Source organism: Anastrepha ludens, chromosome 5 (genome assembly GCF_028408465.1).
Source record: "Anastrepha ludens isolate Willacy chromosome 5, idAnaLude1.1, whole genome shotgun sequence".
NCBI classification, from domain to species: domain Eukaryota; kingdom Metazoa; phylum Arthropoda; class Insecta; order Diptera; family Tephritidae; genus Anastrepha; species Anastrepha ludens.
Window position 1 is genome coordinate 105788640 of NC_071501.1, and position 23325 is coordinate 105811964.

General features: G+C 39.4%; 1 protein-coding gene across 2 annotated transcripts in view; it reads left to right on the forward strand.

The window, feature by feature from the left end:
• The first annotated feature begins 702 nt into the window (after window positions 1–702).
• The window catches only part of LOC128865034 (ets DNA-binding protein pokkuri), a 91171-nt gene continuing 68548 nt past the window's right edge, over window positions 703–23325 (forward strand). Inside the window, exon 1 of one of the 2 annotated variants that reach the window (XM_054104913.1) lies at window positions 703–3551. The gene's annotated coding sequence lies outside the window, so the exon portion shown is untranslated. The remainder of the gene's footprint in view (window positions 3552–23325) is intronic. The other variant, XM_054104912.1, reaches the window with a different exon arrangement.

Here is a 23325-nt window from a genome sequence, read left to right on the forward strand (position 1 = left end):
GCTTAGAGAGACAGAGAAATGATAACAGTTTTACCACAGCCACACTCCCTTTACAGATTTAATCCAGAATTAATAATGATGAGCTACTGCGGAGTTCGTTTAAGATGTGCCACACGAACAGTCGTCCTAAGTATGCCTCTACAGTTTCCTTATAGGGCGCCAGGTGCCTTCCAACTAACCCAAAAGCATTTTTTCTTTCGCATAATATTATTTTGTCTATTTATATGTTACTCGAACTTCCAAATCGAAAGTATGCTGCGCATAATAAACAAGATAAATAGTTTACATATTTATATTACAATATATATTATATTCCTCATATTTTTATAAATAAATTAAAAAACGACTGATAATAAATAATGCTCTTTAGGTATAATGTGCGTCTTAATTGAGGTTTGGTAGCAAAAAGCTAAACCGTAATATGTAAGTTATGAATAATGGGTATTTCTTTATTGGCCTTAACTCATTATGGTAACCTGTTGGATGCCAGTGTGCTGTGACCGCTTCAACTTTCTTACGATTCTCTCGCGCTCTCTCTCTTTCTCTCTCTCTCTTAGCTTAGCTTTTGCATTCACTACCTTCCTGTGCAAAAAGCTAACCAGCCGCTCTCCAAAAGAATACTAAATATAATACTTATCTCGCAACTCTCTCTTTTGATACTATTTTGCCCATCGCCATCGAGTAAGTCAACCGGCAACCCTATTCGTACACGGCTGTTCGTTTGCGCTACTGCTTTTGAATATACGCGACTTACGAAAATTTATTGTTGTTATTTGTTATTTGTCTTGTGTGCGGTTTGGTTGTGCGGTGTGCCGTCGGGTTAAGATAAATTCTATTCTATTATTTTATATTATTTAATACAAGTGCGTTGAAGAACTACTAAAGAAACAAAATGTATAGAAGTCAAAAAACGAAATATAATTATGACTATATGACTTATAAACAAATATTTATTAACAAATAAGGGTTGTGCTAAATTTCATTTCTATTATTTTCGCGTTTGCTGGTATAAAAAGTGCATAACGCAAAGTGCGAATAAAAGTAGAACTAATACATAAATAACTCGAAAGTACCGGTTGCGGATGCGGATGTAAATGTAAATGTGTGAGAAATAATGACAAAAAACAACATTCGAGACCAACAACACACAACAACGAGAACAGAAACAACAAAAACAACACTTAAAGTAACTTTTATAAAAGTAAGCAAAAATGCAAAAATAAAACCGCAAGTCAGCAAGAACAAGGACAACAACAATTTAAAAGTGATTCACACTCGTCGGCTTATGATTTCGTCGATAAATATTTGAATTGTTTTTGTGACAGATAGGAAATAGCCAAGTAACGACACTCATACCGACATCTGAATGTGTGCACATACATACATACAAACAGAATCAAATAAAGTAAGCAACTTACGGCAGCTGAGTAGTGTAGAAGCAGAAGAAATCGGAAATAACAACACGTAGCCGTAATAAGAGGAAAAAATAGCAAATTTGCGACCGCGCGTGTGAATTTGGAATTTTTCTCATTTTTATATTTGACTCTTTCGTTTGGTTTGTTAATTTCTTGGTAAAGCTTATTTGTATTGCTTTTATTGACATGCCAAAAAAATACTTTTGTGGGAAACAAGTGTGCGATTAGCAGGGCATGAAAGGAAGTAAATTCTTCCATGTGTATGAGTAAGAACAACAAAAACAATACAAGCTAAATATGAAAATTGAATGCCTTCTCATATCGCTAAACGGAAATACCATTACACCTACGGTTTAGCGGGCGTAAGTGCAGAGAAGCAACTGGCTACAAGGCGACACAAGCAGTTGGACAGACAGTTGAGGTAGTTAATGAGGGCGGCGGAACAGTGGCCGTAATAGTAATAATACTAAGTGCGTTAGTGAGTGAAGAGTAAATAAACAAATGTAAGAAGAATAAAAAGCAAAAGGCTACAGAAAGTAAGACGAAGAAATAAAATAAAAAAAACAACAAAAAAAAAAACTATTTATAACGTATAAAACGCACCAAGGAATGAACAAGTGCAAAACCTGAAATGTTGCAATAAATGAAAGGATCAAAATAGAAAAGAAAGGAAAGAAAAAATAAAGACCCAACTGCAACACTCTCAAACAGAAAGCAGCAGCAGCGCACACGCGCGGAAGTGTGGAGCGACTATTGAGTTCACACAGGCACACACCGTCCCCCGCCTTGTAACGCGTTGCGGCCTACCCAACCAGCTGCATGCATTTCGTGTCGCTGAGCTTTTAACTACGCTGGTGTGTTGGTTGCATTGTTGCCGCGCCAGCAGCGTAAAGCAAGTAAAAGTAGAATGTCAAACGAATATAAAGGGAAAAGAACTCGCAAATAAGGAAGTGCTGTGGTAGTAAAAAACAATTACAATAAAACCATTGTGTGCAACAGCGCAACAGGAAGAAAGTCTTCTTTCAAACGAGTGGAAATTTGAGTATTGAACAAAAAATCAAGTCAAAGCATTGAGAATTGGGATTAGCAAGTAAAAAAGGCGCAGAGAAATAACACTTCAAAAACGAGCCAGTGAAAATGTATATGAGTGCAACATTTAATGACGCCAACAACGGAACTCAACAACAATTCTTTAGAAAAAATACAAAAAGCAACAAAAGCAGAGAGCAAAAAGTGGCAATCATATCAGTAAACAGTCGCATACACGAGATATAAATAAAAAGAAAACGCTGAAGTTAGCCTAGCGGTAGCAGAGCACAGCGAACAGCAGCGGCCACTGCTGCAGTCAGTAGAGCAACAACAATTGCAAGAAGAACAACAGTAATCACAATAATAATAAACAGCAACAGCACAAATCGAACGTCAGCAACAAATCAACTCACACCAGCCACAACATAAGCGGAGTGTGAGCAAACACATACATATGTACATACGTATGTATGCATGCACATAAATAAATATCAAACACAAAATAAGAACAAATAAAAAAAGTATAAAATCAAAAGCAGTAAAAACAAAAAAAAACAACAATAGTTCAACAAACGGCTGGGAGCAAGAGAGAAGAAGAGAAAGGCAGTCAGCCCCAATTGCCAGACAACAAACAAACAGACGGAAAACCGAAAGGCGGAAAGCTAAGAAACGCAATCGCATAAGTGCTTTAAGCAAGCGAGAATACAACAACAGACAACCAATGCGTCGGCCAGCCTGCTAGAGAGTCAGTCAAGCAGGCGGGTAGCAGGCAAGCAAGCAAGCAAAACAGTCAGCCATTTAGCCAGTCAGGCCAGCCCTGTGTGTTGTACAACGTCGGCAGGCAGTGTTCTGGATCTGGACATATCCGCTTCCGCATTGTGTTTGGCTTCGCTTTGCGTTGTTACGTGGCGTTACGCTTCGTTTCATTCGTTGTGCTTTGGTTTGGTCTTTTGGAATCTTGGATTTGGCAAAGCAGAAGGCGGTCGCCAATAAGTCAACAACTCACCAAGCACCAAACACCAAGCGTGTGTTGGTGGTGGAGGAAATAGCATTGCTGCAAAACCAATTTTGTTGCATTGGAGCGGAAGAAACATATTAGAGAATAAGGTAAGCGACGCCACAGATCTTGTAAAAGCCACAGTAGAATATATAAAAATAATAATAATAATTATAAATATCAAAAACATGCAATTTTTTTGCTGTACACAAAAAATTTAAATATTGAAAAAATTTAAATATTGAAAAAATTTAAATATCCACAAAAAATTTAAATATTGAAAAAATTTTAAAGCAGTACACAAAAAATTTAAATATTCAAAAAATTTAAATGAAGTACCCAAAAAACTTAAATACTCAAAAAATGTAAATGCAGTTCACAAAAAATTTAAATACAGTCCAAAAAATATAAATACACAATTTATTCACATTTTTATTCACAATTCACATTTTTGGCAATTAGTTTAATTAAAAGTTTGTTTAATTTCTAATATTTCTCATTTAGATAATTACTTATATTCCGTTTGATATAAGTATATTTGATCCTTTTAAGCCTGTATGAAATATAGTGCCTCGTACTCGGTTTATATGTACATAAGATAAAAAATTCTGAAATGGGTTGTTGTTCTAGTCGTAAAAATAGATAATTTTCCTAATTTTTGAAGAATACCGCTGAAGTGGCAGTCCCTGGACGGATATATGTAAGTAAAAGTAGTTGTTGTAGCAGTATAAACACTCCCCATACATATACTGGAAATGCTGCTGAAGTGGCAGTCCTTGGCCGCATATAAATCCGGATCGTTCCGATTACGTAGGTTAGGTTAGATTAGCCAGGTTGCTTGTCTAAAACAAGACACTCGGTGGCCCTAAGGCCCATTGTGATAGCTGCATTAGATTTTCATCATCTAACTAAGTGGCTTAAACCTCTTATATCTTTTTAAGAAGGTAACTAGTCCCTCTGGTGAGACATTTTGCAAATTTCCCAGGTCTACAAAGATATTTGGTACGGCTTCTTTGAAGTGCAGGACATTCACAGACGAGGTGTTGTACCGACTTTATTTCTTCTTCTACTCCACAGCTCCTGTAGAAATTATTGTGAGGCTCACCCATTCTACAGGCTAGGCTACCAATAGTGTAGCGACCCGTTATAACGCTTGTGAGGACGCTGGTAGTTATTCTGTTGAATCCAAGCAGATATTTTGTCGTTTTAAGATTCAGTTTTGACCAGAGCGCTTTGGAGGCCCTGCAGTTATTAGTCAGAGATCACCTTCTACCGGTTACGTAGAACCGAAGGAGGTGGGAACGAGTCGTACGGCTAACGTAGAGCCAACTATTGAAATAACCCTAATTAGCGACTAGCGCCGTTTTACTACCACTGTTCTCATGTGATGTCAGCTTTTTTTAGTCAGATCCATTTCGTGAGATCCAAGTATAGCAGCAAATTTTTTATATCTGTGTCTGATATTTCATTACTTTGCACTAAGAAAGGCTTATCGGCAGAGCGAAGTCTTGCTCTAGCTAGACCTGGATATTCGCCTAAAAAGTGGAAAAGACTTTCTTTCGCCCCCTCAGCCTGACAGCTTCTGCAGATGGGATGGAAAGGAAAGTTGAGTCTGGCTGCATTATTCCCTACGTTTCAGTGACCTGTAAGGGTTGCAGTAATACGTAAGATGCTTGAGTGAAATCATCCTAATAGGTACTTCGTACGCTGGATGTTTACGACGGCCATGTTTTCCCAATTGTCTTAGAAGAGGTCAATTTCCAAGACGCTAATGTAAGGCCAGATGTGAGTATACAGGGTTGCCCTTATTCGACGGACCTGACGGATTTCGATGACTCTTTGGGCCCATTCCAATCGACGAGGCTTGCCCGCAGGCCATAATCTTTGCGTCATTTGAATCTTATACGGGAATAAATGCAAATCACTGCAGATAATTCGTTGTAAAGTGGTCCGAGCAATGCCCAACTGCTCAGAACGGCGATTTTGGGATGTCCTTGGCGACGCCTTGGTCGGTTTTGATTTGGCCTCTTTGGATTAGAAAGAGCATCATCCGTCGAAAACCTTTCGTACAAACGTTTAATGGTGTTCTTAGAAGGCGCACTTTTAACATTATTTAATTTTTTATACGCACGTTAAGGTTTTACAGCTGACTTCTTTTATTGAATGTAAATTTCAACAATTTGGGACCGCTCGCGTGGCATGTACTGTTCCATGGTAAAAATCTGCTTGGACTGGCGCTTCCAACGCGGTGTGTCATTAAGCGATCTGACGTCTCTGTCAAAAGATACAGGGTTCCGATCTGGCGGTCCGTCCAATATTGGCAACCCTGTATATCATTTATCAATATCGTCACTTGTACCATCAGTTTTGAGCTTTTTTATACAATATATGTAGGATTCAATGCTTGCTAAGAACACTTTTTTGCTGGAGCTGGTAGGTCTTGAAAGTTGTTGGATCTCAAAGGGTGGTTATTAGAAATCATTGGATAAAACGAACTAAGTACTTCGTTTTCACATAGTTGGACTTAGGTCTCGGCAAATACGGAATATATATCCGATCGTAATAGAAACAGGCACTGTGTGGTTGTACTACTTCCAAACACATAACTAATGAACTCCATTTGGTATGGCTATCCACCGAACCGGTTTAAGCGTCACTACAAGTGAACCAGTTCCTATCAAGAACAGACTCTTAAGTGGAACTCCCGTCACAAGATGTATAACGCAGCAGCATAGAGCTACAACAATAATAACAAGCAACCTTCGCTTCCAAATTCCAGTACTACGTTGAGAGTTCACTTCATGAAAGGCTATGTTTGTCCAGAACCAAACCATGCCAGCTGTATTGCAGCTTTGCCAATATATTTTCATTTATACCAGTTGGTTCATCTATTCGCTTGGCGAAAAAAAGAGGCTTATATTTACCTATTTTCAACTATTGAAATACAGTTATACCATAAGTAAAGCTGGCCATGTCTTTTAGGTTTTTGGGGTTTTTAAACAAATCAATAATGCTTGCCGCTTTTGTTTTTTCTGCAAAATAAATTGCTAGAAAAATATGGCATTGCATAGTCACACACAGTTTGATTCAGTTTTTGGCGATTTTGAAAAATTTAAAACAGATTTGTAATCAGCGACCCCAAAAGTCTCTGAGTATCTCTTTTTATTTTATTTATTTATTTCAGTCTACAGGGAGATTAAGACATCGCTACTCAGACTCTCAGACTAATGCATTTAGTTAAATTTTTCAAAAAGATTAAGTTTATATTTCTTAATATTAACATTATAATCTATAAATCTATGAGCTTAGCTCCTAATAAGGGCTCCTCCTTGAAGGCCTAAGTCCATTTTATTGAAAGCTGATGGTTTGTTTTTTTGTGAACTTGCTTAAGTGGTTATTATAATTACATTATTCTAGTACTTTCGGGGTTTTTGAGGAAAGGAGAAAAACAGGGTATAAAAACGCCCAACATCAAGTTTTTACCCGCCCAAATTGTCTCAAAACGAAGACGCGATAAGCCCTTTTGGACCTCAGAATTGTGTTCAGCATCCAAAATACATTAAGGGGTTATATACAGTTAGAAGGCCGGAAAAAAGCGAATTTTCCAGAATTTTTTCTGAGAAAACTTTGAAATTTATTGATGTACAACTTTGTACACATCTTATGTTATATCTTTTAGCTGTATTTTAAGACTTAGTATTAGTAAAAATATTTATTTGGAAAGGAGCTACAGCTTTGCAGTGACCACTATAACTCTGAACTGGATTCTCTGAAATTGAAAAACCAAACAGATTTTGTCAAAGTAATGTTAAATCTAGTAATTAATCGAAGGAATAAGCAAAATAATTTTTTTTGACAAAATTGCGGTTTCTCAAAATAACAAAAAATCGATTTTTGACATAAATTTCGGCCTTAAATTGTTTATAAAAAAAAATAAAAATATTCGATTAATTACTAAGAAATATATTTAAGAAGCTCGTGTTAAAATTTGCGACTAATCGGTTTGGCCGTTTTCGAGTAATGTTGGTCACCGACTTTGAAAACACCATTTTTAGAAAAACGGGTTTAAAATTTGGCCTTGTACTTTGAAGCACTCTGAAAAGCCTTTCCAAATTTGCGTGTAACTTCGAAAATATTCACCGGAACGATATTAAATTTTCTGTGTGCACTCTTAAATAAAGGGTTTCCCAATAACAGGTGTTATTTTGATTAGCCCGCTATTTCGATAGATGTCACTACTGAAGCTGTAATTTTTTGATATTTGACAAGTAGAAACTACGCTATAAATAAAAATGGAACGATACACGCTTAAACAACGCATTGAAATTATTAAAATCCACTATAAAAATGGTAAACATTTGGCAAAGATGGTTCGTAAAACTCGAACATTTTTGGGTCATCGTGAAGCACCTTGTCGGACCGCAATACAGAAGTTGGGGAAAAAATTCGAGCTGTTGGGACAAGTTAGTGAAGTGAAGAAAAAAACCCGTGCACGTCGCTCAAGAATAGCCGAAAATTTTGCTGTTGTAGCCGAAAGTGCTGTAGAAAACCCAGGTTTGTCCATTCCTCGTCGTTCTTTGGAATTAGGCATTCCACAAACGTCATTACACCGTATTTTGCATAAAGATTTGGGTCTTAAGGCTTATAAAGCCAAAGTAACACAAGAACTCAAGCCGGCCGATCATCAACAACGTCGTGTCTTTGCTCATTGGGTCGTTGAAATGCATGAAAATGATCCGGAATTCCATCGAAAAGTCATCACCTCGGTGGCATCGTCAACTAGCTAAATTGTCGGATATGGTGCTCGGAATTCCATCGAAAAATCATCTTGAGTGATGAGGCCCATTTCCACCTCGGTGGCTTCGTCAACAAGCAGAATTGTCGGATCAGGGGCTCAGAAAATCCCAGAGTTATTCTTGAAAATCCTCTTTATCCTCAATGTGTGACTGTTTGGTGCGGTTTATGGTCCGGCGGAGTCATTAGACCTTACTTTTTCAAAAATGAAGCTGGAGCAACGGTTATGTACGGTGAATGGATTGCGCTATCGAGAGATGATTAACGATTTTTTATGGCTGGAATTGGATGGTATTGATCTGGACAACGTTTATTTTCATTAAGACGGCACTACGTGCCACACAAGCAACGAAATCATTGATCCCTTACTTATTGATCCTTTACTCCTTATTAGAAAACCCTTTATATTTACATTAAGAAAGAAAAAATCGAATTTTTTGTATGTAGGCCCGTATCAAATAGGATCATATAACAAAAAACAAAAACAAAATATCAAAAAAATAATAATAATAACTTAAAAAACAAATAAAAACAACAAACACAAACTAAAAACAAAAAACAAAAACGTAGACATGTGTTATGGATTATTCCAAATTCTGCGATCACTACGTCCCAAGCGCCTTCGAATCTATTAAAAATTTACTTTACTTCGATTATTTCTATGATTTTATCGACATTTTCTTCAACATCAAAAACGCCTGAACGGAATCGAAGAAACCAAAATTGCACGTAATTAACTGTTACAGCATCGGCACCATAAACACCATTCTCAATTTCAGCGGCCTAGCTTACATTTTCGCTGATTCGCCTTTATCAAGGAAAAACTTTGAAATGTGCTGAATTTTCTCTTAGATGACTCCATTGTTAACACCCTGTAACTCACAACTGAATAGAACAAACAAAAAACAGCAAACGATTTTTGTTAGTGTGAAATGCCGCCTTGACAACGAGCATAAACTTTAAATTGTTTGATCCATACCTTACGGGATATCGATCACAACAGCCAGCTACCGAGCAAATCATGGATTTATTTTTCTCCAGACTAATTAGCTGTAAATATGGTTTTTATAAATATTTCGTTACATATTACCTCTGGTTCACATTGAAATATTCAACGGCCTTATGAAATACCAAAATATTTGTACTATAAGCGCAGACGCATATCGTAAAGCACATTTGCGCTTAGCCACTAACAATTACGTCACTGTTTAAAGTTTCTTATCAAGTCATTATCTCAAAGGCCTACATATCTGCTAGTATTAATATATACACATACACACATGCAAAATGTCGCAGATATGCCACTTTCATATTGATTAGAATTTTATCAGTTTCATCGCAAAAAAAAAACAGAAAAATAATAATTACCAAAAAAGTACAAGCATAAGCATTGACTAATTTCCTCCCTGATTTGCATGTACGCCACACCTGTCGATGGCAGTGCTTATAATAAAAAATGGCACAAGTAGGAAAAGCAGCGCAGGCACAGCAAGCGCCGATCACTTGAATTGCGATCAATAATTGCGGACATAAAGTGCTGAATTGCAAATTGCCATTCTCTGGCAATTAAAGAAAACAAAAAAAAAAACAATAACAATAAAAAATAAATAAAACAAGTGCGCCACTGTGCTCGAAGTATGAGGATGTGTATGTGTGTTCGTGTGTATGTGTACGTACATTTGAGTATTTCCTTATGTATGCGCGGGCAACTGCACTGTGGTTCAGTCTTATCGCTAATGGAGCAACGCAAAAAATCAAAAGAAATTACATATTCCTGCAAAAATATTGAAAAAGCAATCAAAATAACGAATTACTTGCTGCAGTGCCTGCTGCTTCCGCGAAATCCGCGTGTGATTGCATAGTTGATTTTCACAAGCACACAAATGCTTCTAGTATGTATGTATGTATGTATGTTTGTACTTAGATTTGTACACACGAGTATGCTTGGATTTGTGTGGCAGCAGGTCTGCCAGCACCTGATCGTGTGCTCTTCGCCTCCTACACTGCCGCACTTGTGGGTTGCCAGCCATCCACCAGCCGCTGGCCGCCAGCTGCCAACTACAAGATGTATAAATATGTTTGTATGTAAGCGTACATATGCTTGTAGAAGCTAGAAATTGCTGTGTGTGCCGCCTGCAACCCTTCCGCCCACCGAGGACGCCAACGCTAACGCCGGCATGGCGCACCATTAAAACGTGCCAGGAGCAGAGGAGAGCGTCACTGCGGGGTTGTCGTTTCAATTACAAATACATTCATATATATGTACGTATGTATGTGTAGCAGGCGTCCGCTAGATTTGCTGTTGCTAATTTTTTTCTTTCCTGGTTTTGATTCTGGCCGTCTGTGCCACCACTGCCCACAACTAAAGCCAAGCAGCAAAGAAAAGCAATACTAAAGAAACAGAAACAGAAACAGAAGCGAGGCAAGGCAAATACAATAAATTAAATTCACTTCCGCATTGCTCCACAAATACAGCAACAACAAAAGCAACGACAATGTAAGAGCAACAGCAATAAGAGCAAACGAATGAGCAGAGCACAACGGTGACTTCTACGACGACGACGACGACAATAACGAAATACGACCGAAAACTTTGCGCAAATGTTTGTAGTTGATGTGGCGAAAAGTACTGGCTGTCGTCATGCGCTGCGGTCACCGCTAGAAACTACTAAGTATAATTTCCAGTTCAAAAGTTACTCCGCGTAACTTACTTGCACACTTTTAGAAATACTTAACATAAAGTTTCAATATGGACTTGCCGCATGCGCGCGGTGTCGACAGCGACATGCAACGACACTCGCCCGCTGATCGGTCGGTCGGTCAGTTTGCCAAGTGATCAGATGATAGGAAACTCAGTTGGCCTATCGGTCGTGCAAGGGGCCAAATATATGTTTGGCTGCGGTATGAGATTCGATGTTTCATAGGAACTAGAATTCATATACATACATACATATGTACATATTTACTTAATATGTATGTATGTCTAGACACACAGATGCTACCATTCCCTGATTGTCTTAAATTGAGCACTAATACAGTGTGCAATTTAAATGAAATCTTTGACAAATTTTAAGCAATGACATACACACATATGTACACACTTATGTGCGAGTTGCGCCTGATCTTTTTATTATGGCTTATGAAACCGTAAAGTGAAATATGTTGGGCTGCGGATGGAGTATCTAGAAGTTCAATAAATTTGAGAAATGGTAGCTAGCACAGCATGGTTTTGTGCGATTACAAGTCCCATCCGAGCTAAAGGGCTAAACTAAATACCCACGTAACAAAAAGGTTATACCTCATATCTACGTTCTCATGGCAGTCGGTTGTACGTTACCAGTCGATATTGCTACTCAGACATGTAAGAAGCCTTACTGTACTACTGTTGATTACTCGCCCATTTCAGTTCTACATACATTAAATACTGTCCAGCACGTTAAGAGCCACAAACACACCCACTGTATCCCAGTCATGCATCCATGCGAATGCGACGTAACGCCAACCTAACGACCGCAACCGAATCTCAATCTCAGCAGTGAGTAAAATAAGGGGTAAACGAATAAAGTAGGAAGTGAACCAATGAGCTCGACGCTGTTGAAGGTGGACACGGGCGCGACGAAAGAAAGCCATAGCACCGGTCACAACGACAATGGCAAAACAGAAGAAAACAGAAGGCAACGCGAAGAGGCGAAACAACAAAGCATATGTGTGTGTGTGTGTGTACGTGTAAAGAAACATTAAAAGCCATATATACAAACATACGAAGTAATTTGTGGGTACACGACGATGACAGTTCTCTCGCGCCGCATTACACTTGTAAAAGATTACGCTATGGTGAGTGTGGAACGATCACTGAATGCAAAGCATACTCGTAGAGCAGCGCGAGTATGGTTTAAGAGCAAAGCGGAGGAGAACACTCGAGTGAGCAAAGATGCCGCACAAGCGAACGCGCTGCATTTCGAGGAATGCGCGGAATGTGTGTGTGTGTATGTGTTGGAAAATGAGTATGAAATTTGTATACACAATAAAGTGACTGCCTATGGTCACAATGAGCCCCTTTATTGCAACCACAAATTTGGCGCTCCGTAAGAAAACTGCACAATCTTCAATGAGCGGGAGAGCGCGTAAGCTAACAGAGAGTGAGATGGCGTAGGGGCGTACGATCATTTGGCGGTGACGCATGTAGAAATATGTATGTAAGTTATACTTACTATTTTCTACAAAGAAGCTTGCTGACTGACTGGATTGATTTAGCTTTGCTTTGCTTTATCCCATAATAAGCTTCGGTTTTTTCAACTTTAACGCCAACTACCGCCTCCCGTCTTATCGATACAGCTGCACGCTTATACGAGTACTCGTACTCGCTGTCCACCTATGCCTGTTTGGTGGGGACAGGTGTGCTTGCAGTGCTGACGACGATGAATGCAATTGGCAGCGGTAAGAAAGCAAACCACAGCCCGCCGCCATATACGGAAATGAAACTAGTTTAGTGATGTTTCACTTGACTTGCTATGGATGTGCTCCACTTACAACAATCGTACAATAGCAACACATCAGTCGCGTAATGTGCCTGCATACATACGTACGTACATATGTATGTGAAGGAGATGCAGACTTGCTCACTTACTTAAATGAGTTTGTGCTCGTATATACATACATACATACATACATCCCTACGAATTTACTTAGCACTTATGTATGTGTATGCGTATTTGTTTACGGGAGTAGTATAACATAACGTCGATTATTGCGTTTCCCGCTGGAGTTGAGCTCTTTGAGTGATCGTTGACTTAACTTCGACTGCGTCGCTGCTGATTATTTTAACTTACGTGATTGCATATTTAAAAATATATGCACTTATGTAAATACATGCATACATATGTACATATATATTGTATAAGTACGACTTCTCGTATAAATCTAAAATAGATTTTGCCCAGTTGCTCATATCAGCAGACTCGCACACACACACGACTTTATGGCTGTTAAATGACTGTTATTATTTATATTTTTGGAATATGTTGGTCACTTCAATATTATCAAAATAAAATTGAAAGTAAACTTTATTATTGATTCCTTTTAATAACTTTTTTCCATAGTGTTTATATTAAATTACCTTATCTGTTGGTTATGAAAACAGAAATAAAAAGAAAAAATACGTCACTAACCTCGTAGCAAATTCGTGGTTTTAATATTACAGTTTTCTGAAGTCGGACCAAGCTATATTTTATTCTATTCTGTATGAGTTTTTTCTGCAAATGACGATTTTTAGTCTTCGTCTTCGTCTGTATCTCCCAAGTGGCTTAAAAAATGGCAAATTGTCAACGTACACGTCTCAATAATAGTTAGACTTCTACTGCCAAAACACCGAGTCTCAAGACTGTCCTATATATATGTAATTGGTATACGGGCCCCCTTCATGAATTAGCCTAGCTTCATAATTCCAACTCCCATATCAGGCTTATGAAGCTAACTTGATGCCTGCGTAAAATTATCTGAGCTCGATAAATATCTTGGCAGACGAATAGGTGTTAACTGACACTCTCCTCTAATTATATTACCCTTCTTTTCCATTTAGGCCGCCAGTCTCTGTTAGCTATTCAGGAGGAATCTACAGTTATAAGGCAATCACCCTTTCAAGCCGCTTTGTCTTGAAGAATATTTTTTATGCAGAGTAACAGATTAGCCAACAGACGCTTGTCTGAAGATAATACATCTCTATATGGAGATTACGCAAGTGGTTTTCGCACCCGGGCTCTGTTGAATGGTATTCACGCACAAATCCATTCGACTACAGCGGCCGTTTATTTCATCCTATTAACTTTACAATTTTGTTCGACAATGAACCGAAAAGCTGTCTGGGTTATTTTTAGCCTTTAATAGCCTACCAGGCTGTAGATTAACTGCTATCTGGCAGTGAGAGCTAGCACTCAAGGCAAAATAATAAATTTTACAACTTCAGCGCTCGGTAAGCAAACTCAAGTGAACCCAAAATCAAATATCGATAACTCATTATATGCCAGCTATATTTACCGTTAAGTGAGCTAGACGAAGACGACCGGTGATCTGCATAACACTGACAGGGAAAGTATACTGCTACAACAACAGCCTTTCACTCACCGCCATAAAATCTCAGGTCGACAGCGGGCGTTGAATCGGGCGGGGGCTTATCAAAAAAAGAGGGGGATAAGCAAGGTGCACAGTAGTGTGATAACCATTCAACTTTTCAACTTTTATATCTCGAAGCTACCCTAACCGACAGAGGGAGTTTCACTGATCTCCTATGTTGACGTTTGTTCGACAATGGCATCCAGCAATGACACCGATGACTTGTGTTCCAAAGAATGTGTATCTCGCCAGCCTTTTTCGCTTTTGGACTGCGAGGAATCTCCAGCTTTTCCATATTAAACCCACGGCGACCCTCTTTAGCACCTGGACGAAGGAGGTCAAACTGCAGTCGAACGTGAAAGTCGAGGTCACACTAATACCGACCGCTAACAACCCTAACATTTTACGTGTCACCTCCGACAGCTCACCTCCGTATTTGCTACTAAGACCCTAAACCGCAAGAAGGTCCTCAAATCGCTAGCCAGCAGCACTTGGAGCAAAGGCAAAAAAATATTGCTGGCGACATTTAAAGCAATTTTCCAGTCGGTACTATTGTAAATTATGCTGCGCCCATCTGGTCATCTAGCACTAGTAATGAGTACTGGATAAAGCTCCGGAGCTATCAAAATACTTCTATTAGTACATCTATGCGATGCACTCTGATGTGTCCTCAGCAACACCTTCGCAACGAGGCTTCCACGCTCAATCATGGAGCCAAGTAAAATGCCAAATGAATCACCTCTACAGACAATGGCTAGAGTCTTAGTTACCTCCCAGGCGAGTAGGGAGATATCTCTCGGAGTATAACCACCACCCACGAAGAGCTTCAGCTGGATCTATTATGGTCTGGATACTGTACCATAGCAGGTTAAACTCCTACTTCTCCAGAATCAACCCTGATAGAAAAGGGTTACACAAATCGCAATGGCATTCTACAGAATTTCTATGAACTGAATTGTGAATTTGATAAATCGACTGAGAATTATAAGCGATTTATTATGACTAACGAAATTCGTGGTATTATTACATGAAAAGAGACTTGACAGTCTAAAAAATACTAACATATTTAAAGAGTTATTTAATGCGAAAAGTATTGCATAAGCAAAACAAAAAATATTTCCTTGAAACCCAACCGAAAAGATCTCATGCAGTTATATTACTATAATTTTTTATTTTGCAGTAAATCCCCCAAGAAGTAAATTTCTTTTCATTATGGGCACCCCAACACAACCAACAAATTCCACCTGTACATGTGACTATCTACATTCGCACATACAAAATGCCTACATAACTTCAAGCTCCGCTTCCTCATACACATACATATACATACATACGTAAACATGTAGTAGTGTCTATGTATGTGTGCACACAGCTCTATGCGGCACCTAACTGACCCATTTTTGTTGCTTTTGTTATTTTATTTCTTCTACTTTTACATCACTGTTACAATATTTCACCAATCGAATTAATCAATTCCGTTTCGGACCAAGTCGGAGAGCCAAAGCAAGGCAGAGTAAAGCATAGAAACAGCAACCAACCAACCAACCACCCGATCGTACGTCGTCTTAGTGGCGATCGTTTGCTTGTTGGCTGTTTGGCTAGTTGCTTGGCTGGTTGTTTGTTGTTTGTTGTTGTTGCAGTGTTGACCCAAAAAGCGCAGCTTAGGACAGCACAGCACACAACAACAATAACAACAGCAACGAAAAACAACAATTGATAGATCGCTCGCGCGATCAATCGAAATTCGCATAACCGGGTGAATTGAAGAAAAAATTAAAGACATGTAAAAGAAAATCCACAAATAGTATACAACAACAATATCAATAATAATAGGTATACTAAAGTAACGAAAAAGCAGCAACAACAACAGCGTGCAAACATTTGGGGGAGACTATTTTAACCCTCTAGCTGCCGTTGTTTCTGGTCGAAGAGTCAGGTCAAATACTCATTTTTTATAGATATTTTTAAGAAATTTTTTTTTTAGAAATTTTGGCATCAAATACTATACAAAAACAATTTTTGTTCTTTTTGTTTTCACACATATTTTTGTAGTATTGTGGCACCAAAGTAAGCGTCTTAAAAAGAGATAGGTGGCTTGTCAACAGGATTTTAGCTCTTCAGGGCATCTGAAACGAAAAACTTAAACTGATTCTTATTCTGTAGGCTTGTCATTCTGGCAAGTGCTACAATGGGAATTTTTTTTGAAAAATAACAAAATGGCGGACTTTTGAAAAAAGTACAAATTTCACCGTTTTCTTGATTCGAGTTTCCTTGAATTTGACTTAATCAGTTGTTGAGCTCACGTCATTTTAGACATTTTTTAATTTTTTTCTTTGCAATGAAAAATTAGCTGCCTCCCAACTTTTAATCCCAATCTGAATTTTTGAGAGATGGTAATTTAAGTAATAGTTACCTGTCAGGAAACTCACTGGTATCCTGATATCTATTTTACGCAATGCAATTCTTTACTGTAGGTAAAAGGTCTTATTAGCCTTTTGGCTTGACGGAGTTCTTGTGTGACTTCCCCATGGGTAATTCTCTTGATATCCCCATCTATTTACCCTTCATTTAGCCTCTGCCCAATAGATACCACTGTATGGTTCTGGACCCTGAACATCTGCCCTAGCGAGATCATCAGTGACCCGGAACCCAGTAGAGTACAACTTTATTTGCTGCACTCAGTTGGTTAAGGCATTCGTACACTAGTTTTGATCCTATACGAGTATATAGCCATGTAAGCACTCTAGTTGGCTCTCATATGACTTATTCTCGCACTGATTGAAATGGCTTCAATTTAAGCCTGAAAGATGCTAGGTCATTTGCCCATTGGTTCGGAGATTTTCGTATTTGCATCAAAGATGCCCGCACCGACTCCAGTATTTGTTTTCGAACCGGTGGTGAACCATTCGATACTTCTGGGACAGACCCAAGGTCCTTCCTTTGCCTATTCATCGCGGTCTGAGATTATGATTTCAAGCCTCTACGACTAAAAACACATTTTGAGATCATATAGTCTGTTAATGAACTTTGATGACTTTTATGGGTAGCAAATTTATAATTTTGGTACCTCTACATTTAAACTCTTGCTCAAGAATCAATAAAGGCGCTTAACTTCTGACATGGTCAGACTTTCCTTGAAATCCATAACTCAGTTCATGTTCCTTATACTTCTTGAACAGCGATAAACTAAAACTAATCCCTGAATGAGAAGGCAATTCAATCAAACTTTGGCATGTTTTTTAGTATGCAAACAGATTTTTTCAGCGCTACGACCGTAGAAATGGTTTTGCAACCCAAGCAAAACTGTGTCAAAAACGGCCAGGAGCAGAGATTGATCGAGGGATTTGCGTTTAACGGCTGTGTGATGATCTCATCACCCGGAAGGGCAAGTGAGATCTACGGCGCTTAGCTTAATACTCTTGCAGTTGTTGTAACAACATGAACATTTCCCATGAAAGTTGGATATAAATCCGGTTGCTCGGTATTGTAGAACCGACTCATCTAACGGTAGGCCCAGGAAACGTGTGTTTCGACAGGTTGGGTGCAAAGGGAGAGGGGTCTTAGGTTTAAGAAGAACCAACTGTCGTGTGCTTTACTAACTTTGCTCGCTTTGCTTTTCTTTAAATGATTTTACGGCCTAATGGTAGCTTTGAAAGCTGTCAGAGTAATAGGAAAAACGAAGTGCGTGAAATTGTAATGTCAAAAAGTATTCGTTCCCAAATCTTCATGAATTGGCAATAGGCCGCTCACCCTCCTGTGAAGTGATACTTAATGGTTGCCCGCGGTGGGAGGGAAACGGAACTGGGGTAGTATTTTAATGGGTGAGCCGAAAGGCAAGTCTCACACTTCTATGCTGCTACAGCAACAACATTGCACTATTCGAAACTTGAAAGCGCTGCATGCCTGTGAAGCAGACCTGCTATTTGACCATTTTTCATGTATTGCAGTACATTTCTATTCATCTTTGACAGTTCTCGAAGCAAAGCAAGCTTGCATTGCGCCAACACCTTAATTTTTTAAACGTTAGAGGATTAATGTGCCTAACAGCAAAGTTACCTTGCCGGCTCGTTGTTTGGCTAGCTGACTGCAGAAGGTTGACGTGCTGACTGCTTAGCTTCGGTTGCTGGCACGGCGACTGACTATTCAATCGTCTGTCCGCCTATTTCCCTGTGTGCTTATTCGACTGTCTGCCTACTCTATCGACCAACCTGTTGTATGTCTACGTTTAGTTTTCGGCCCATTGCCCGCTCACTTGCTTACCAGACGCTGTTCGTCGTCCCGTTTGTCACTTGGTGGCTGCCTCTCGCTTCCCGTACGCCACCCATTTCTTTGGTCGCACGCAAGCCGGTTGCACATGTAATGTTTGCTGTGGTGTAACCTGTATAAAATGTAGCAATACTTCAGCCGCCACCACCATAACCACCGAACAAACACCACCACCAATTACAACAACATGCTGTAATCGAGCAATCAAAGAAAAGGTATGCATGGAGTAAGACGATCGTCAGTCAACTACAGCTGGTCTGTTTGGTCGGCTAAGAAAGCCGACGATGAAATGGTAAAAGCAATACCAGTAACAACAGCAATAACATTAGCAAGCAAGTAACAAACCAAACCAATAAAAAGACAAAAAAAGCACACAAAAAAAAACGAAAATTGTGAGCTAACAAAGCAACACTACAAAGTGCACCCAGTAACCTGTTGTTGTGAATTATGTTACGAACGTAACGTGTTTCAAAATATAGGAAGTCAGTCGTTGTCTGTCGGTGCTGCGCAGTCACAGTCGGCGTCGCTGTCGCTGTCGCAGTCGCAGACGCCTCAAACTGAGTTAGTTGGTTAGCTGAATTATGCACACATTCAGTAGTGTTGTTGCTTTTTTTGTTGCCGTGTACTATCGGCGATGTTATTGTTTGCTGCTGCTGCAGCAGTTGACGCTGTCTTACGTATTGTGTTATTATCTAACGTTGGCTGACGAGACTGGCTCACAGCTGAGCTACAGCCGCACACATTACAACCGCACCACTCACCATTACTCTGGGCCTTTGTAGCTGTGCGGCTGTCGGGCTGTGGGGCTGTGGGGCGGCCAGCTACACACATAAGATATGCTTGCTTTGCTTTCCTTTGCCTCTCGCTGCGCTTTGTATGGTGCGGTATGGCACATATTTTCCTTCATGGCAGCATAACATACACAATTAGGTAATTTCATAAGCTCGACTGACTAACTTATTGAACTGCATTCAGCTGGAGCTGGGCTGGTGCTGGTGTTGTTGCTTTTTATTATTTTTTAATTTTTTTTTGGTTTTTGTGCCTACTTTTTTCGAACACTAACTTTTACACGCTACCTCCGCACTCTTTTAGCGAACCAGTGCAAGTAAAGGCTGACTGACTTACTGACTGCTGACTGTTGCTGCTAGTCGCTATAGTTTCAACTGTTGCTTGGCTGTCTTTGTTGTTGTTGTTGTTGCTATTGTTATTATTATTGTTGCCAATACCATGCATTACGTTTTAGGGTAGGAGTTAACGGCGTAACCTCTTTCTTTGAGTCGTAGCCGTCTGATCGTGGCGAGTACGAGTGCTCGTAGTTGGTAGTTGAGAAACAGCAACAAAAACAGAAAAAACCGAAAAAAATGGCTTAAAAATCAAAGGAAGTGTTCGCTTGCTGGCTGATGTATGGATTTCGTAACGACTGCAAATAGCTGCAGTAACAGCAGCTAAACTCAGCAGGAACAACAACAACAGCAAGGCAAATAAAATAAGCGGCAAAAGTTTCAGAAAAGTATTGTTAGAAACAAATGCAAATACAACAACGAAAATAGTTACAAAAGTTTGCGTACTTAACAGGAGTCGCGGGTTGGCACAAGCCAACTACCTGTTGTACCCAAAGCCGTAGAGTTCCTGGTCAGCACGAAAGTATTTTCGAAATACAAAAAGCAAACAGTTAGGCGTGCAAAAGGTACGAGCTAACACATTTATAAGCAAATTTACTTGGACGCATAAAACATGCATACATACACACATAAATGCACACATACTTATATGAAAACACACACATACACACGCTCGCATGCACATTTGCGCGCATAACACCTGAGTATCGTGCGGCATTTGCACTAAATTGAAATCAAGCGATCGAAATTTGAAATTAGCTCATAAGCCAAATTCATTGGGCCAACAAAATCGAATGCGTCTATAACAACTACAAAGACTTTTCCTGCTATTAGGGCATTGCATAGATTTTACAAACACTCCAATCATAATAAAATGTGTACTAAAAAGTAATTAGGAAAGCTTTGTGTAATGGGAATACAAAAACCAAAAAAATTAAGACCGGAATACAATTTTTTTGTTTTTAATTTTCAAACTACGTCAGCGCGTGTTTGCATTTAAGTATTTTAATATGTTTTTTTTTTTGTTTTGTTTTTTTGTTTTTGCTTACATATAGATTCATATTTTGTTGGCTTGGTTAGCGGAAGCAGCGTTAACTTTAAATGGCTTCAGGCTAGAGGCCTGAGCCCAGCTTGAATCAGAAATCGAAGTTGAATTTTCATGAGTTTCCATTGAGTCTGGTATATAAAATATAGGTCAGGTTGGTTTTTTATTTATTTTTTCCTTGTTCACTTCTCTCGGGAGCATAGGGCCTCGACAAGATTCAGTCTTGCGTTGGTTTCGGTAATCTATTTTAATTTCTAACAGGGTAGCTGATTAGCCTGCTGCTATCAATTCAAAGTAGTGGGAATGCCCACCTGTGTTTGCTTAGGAACAACGCCTTCTTACTGCTTGAAGTGCCATCTGTGTTTCACATTTTTCTGCCAGAAGGATCGTACAGATGACTGAGGACTTCGCTAAATTTGTGTGTGTCTGCGCTTTTACCGCGGTTGTCCGCTTCCTCTTGCTAGCGCCACTGATGCAATGTGTAACTGTGTGTTTTTTGTTTTTGTTTTTGCTTGGTTTAGCAGCCACAATGCAAATAATGCGCTGATTATTTTGCGAGAGTAAGGATGGAAAGGATACGTTTTTGGGGAAATTGAATTGGAGGATTTTTTTTTAAGAAACAGGGAGAGTAGGTATATTTGGAAAAGTGCGAGGACCGTGCTTTACGTGGGATTCGAACCCACAACCTCTGGTATGGCAGGCTAGTGCTCTTATGCTAGACTACCGAGGCCGGTCAGGTTGGTTATATTAGATTAAAAGGTCTGTCAGCGGCTATAGGTGCTCTCTGCGGTTATAGGCAAAACGAGCTCACTACAGCTGTCCCTACTTAAACCATCCCAACACATTTTGTCGACAATAACAATGACAGCCCGTCAAACTCGTTTAACGTTTAAAGTTTTCTTTGTTTAGAATTTTTCTAAGTAGACTACTTTGGTTAGAGACAAATACCTCCAAAACTTTTTCTGAGATTTTCTTGAAATTCCGACTCTAAAAGTTTTCGAGGAAGCGGCTCTCCATAAGTGTGAATCACATTATTTGAATAGATTTCTCTTCTTTACAGCAACTGAATTTTATAAAAAACTTTTTCTAATACGGATCAACACTCGGCAGGCAGTGGCAAATCTCCGAGTTCTTTTCTGCCATGAAAAGCTCTTCATAAAGAACCATTTACCGTTTGCAGTCAGCTTAAAACTGTAGATCCCTCCATTTGTGGGAAGCATCAAAATAAATCCCAAAACAAATAGAAGGAAGAGCTCGACCAAACACCCAACAGAAGTGTACGCGCCAATTATTTATTTATTTTATTTATATTGTAGTAACTGCAGTAATCGGTCTATGGCGTTTCGAACCTGGCGGTCATATGTCAAATAGCTCAACACCCAGTTAGTATGTATGCAATACATACCGGGCTGCCTGTTTTTTTTTTTTGTTTTCTTTTCAGAACTTCAGTTAGTTCTTCGTTCATCGAGTTCTACCCAAAGTAAACGGACTGCGCTATTTCATGTGTTTAGATTAGGTCATTTATTACTACAGGCAACCCTAAGACACGTGCATGCTTGGGCTCTCGATTCTCAGACCTATATCCAGACCCTTACCTCGTTCGCTTCTCTGCTTCTTAGTTACCCGAAATGCCAATATATCACGACACGCAGTATAGATTGACGCTGTGCTGTTGCAGAGATTGCAGGTATTTTCGAAATTATAGAACGCATATGGAGTTCATCATTATCGAGCTAAGCAACTTGATCGCGACCCTCTTATCCAATTAGAATTGCCGCTCACACCCTTTATTTGGAGTTTGGCCGAGCTCCTCCTCCGATTTGTGGAGTGCGTCTTGATGTTTTTCCAAAAATTGTCCCCAACTAGTATGGGTTTTATGAGGCAGAGATCCAACTCAGATTGAGAAACAATGGCCCGTGGTCTAGAAATCTGTAAGCTTACTTTGAGTGAGAGTTATTGGAAGAAGATCTCAAACTTCTGATAATAGATATTCGATTTTTGGCTACGTTTAGTTAGTGTATTGAACGTCGAGGCTGTGGCCAAACTTGATATCACTTAGTGCACAGAATAAATCAAGCCTCACTTGTTTATACTCGTAGTTGGTAAAAGTGCTTTCAGTGCCTCGTAACCGGGTGAGCCTCGTAACCGGGCTTATATTTCTTTTTTATACCTTCTCCACTGGCTCAATTCTGTTCCTCTAACACCGAAGTCCTCATAAGAATAGAGCCGATCAATAAGACCAACGTACTCGTCCCCACTACAGTCGGTTCTACTTTATCGAAACGACCAGGATTTATATCTGGCCAAAGACTGCAAGTCCAGCAGCATTCCTCGTACATGGAATATACGTTTTTCTCGACATTTTGGATTTTTGAGTTAGGATATTATCTCCAGCCTTTCTCAGCCTGCCAAGATTGTGTGGGTTGAAATAACCTGTTTGCTAGCCGTGGCTTTTATGGCTGCGGAAGAGATTGCCAGAACGAGCTCAGGGCAAAAGAAGTTGGCCTCAGATCCCATCCTAGCTAAAGAGTTAGTGGTCTCGTTACCCGT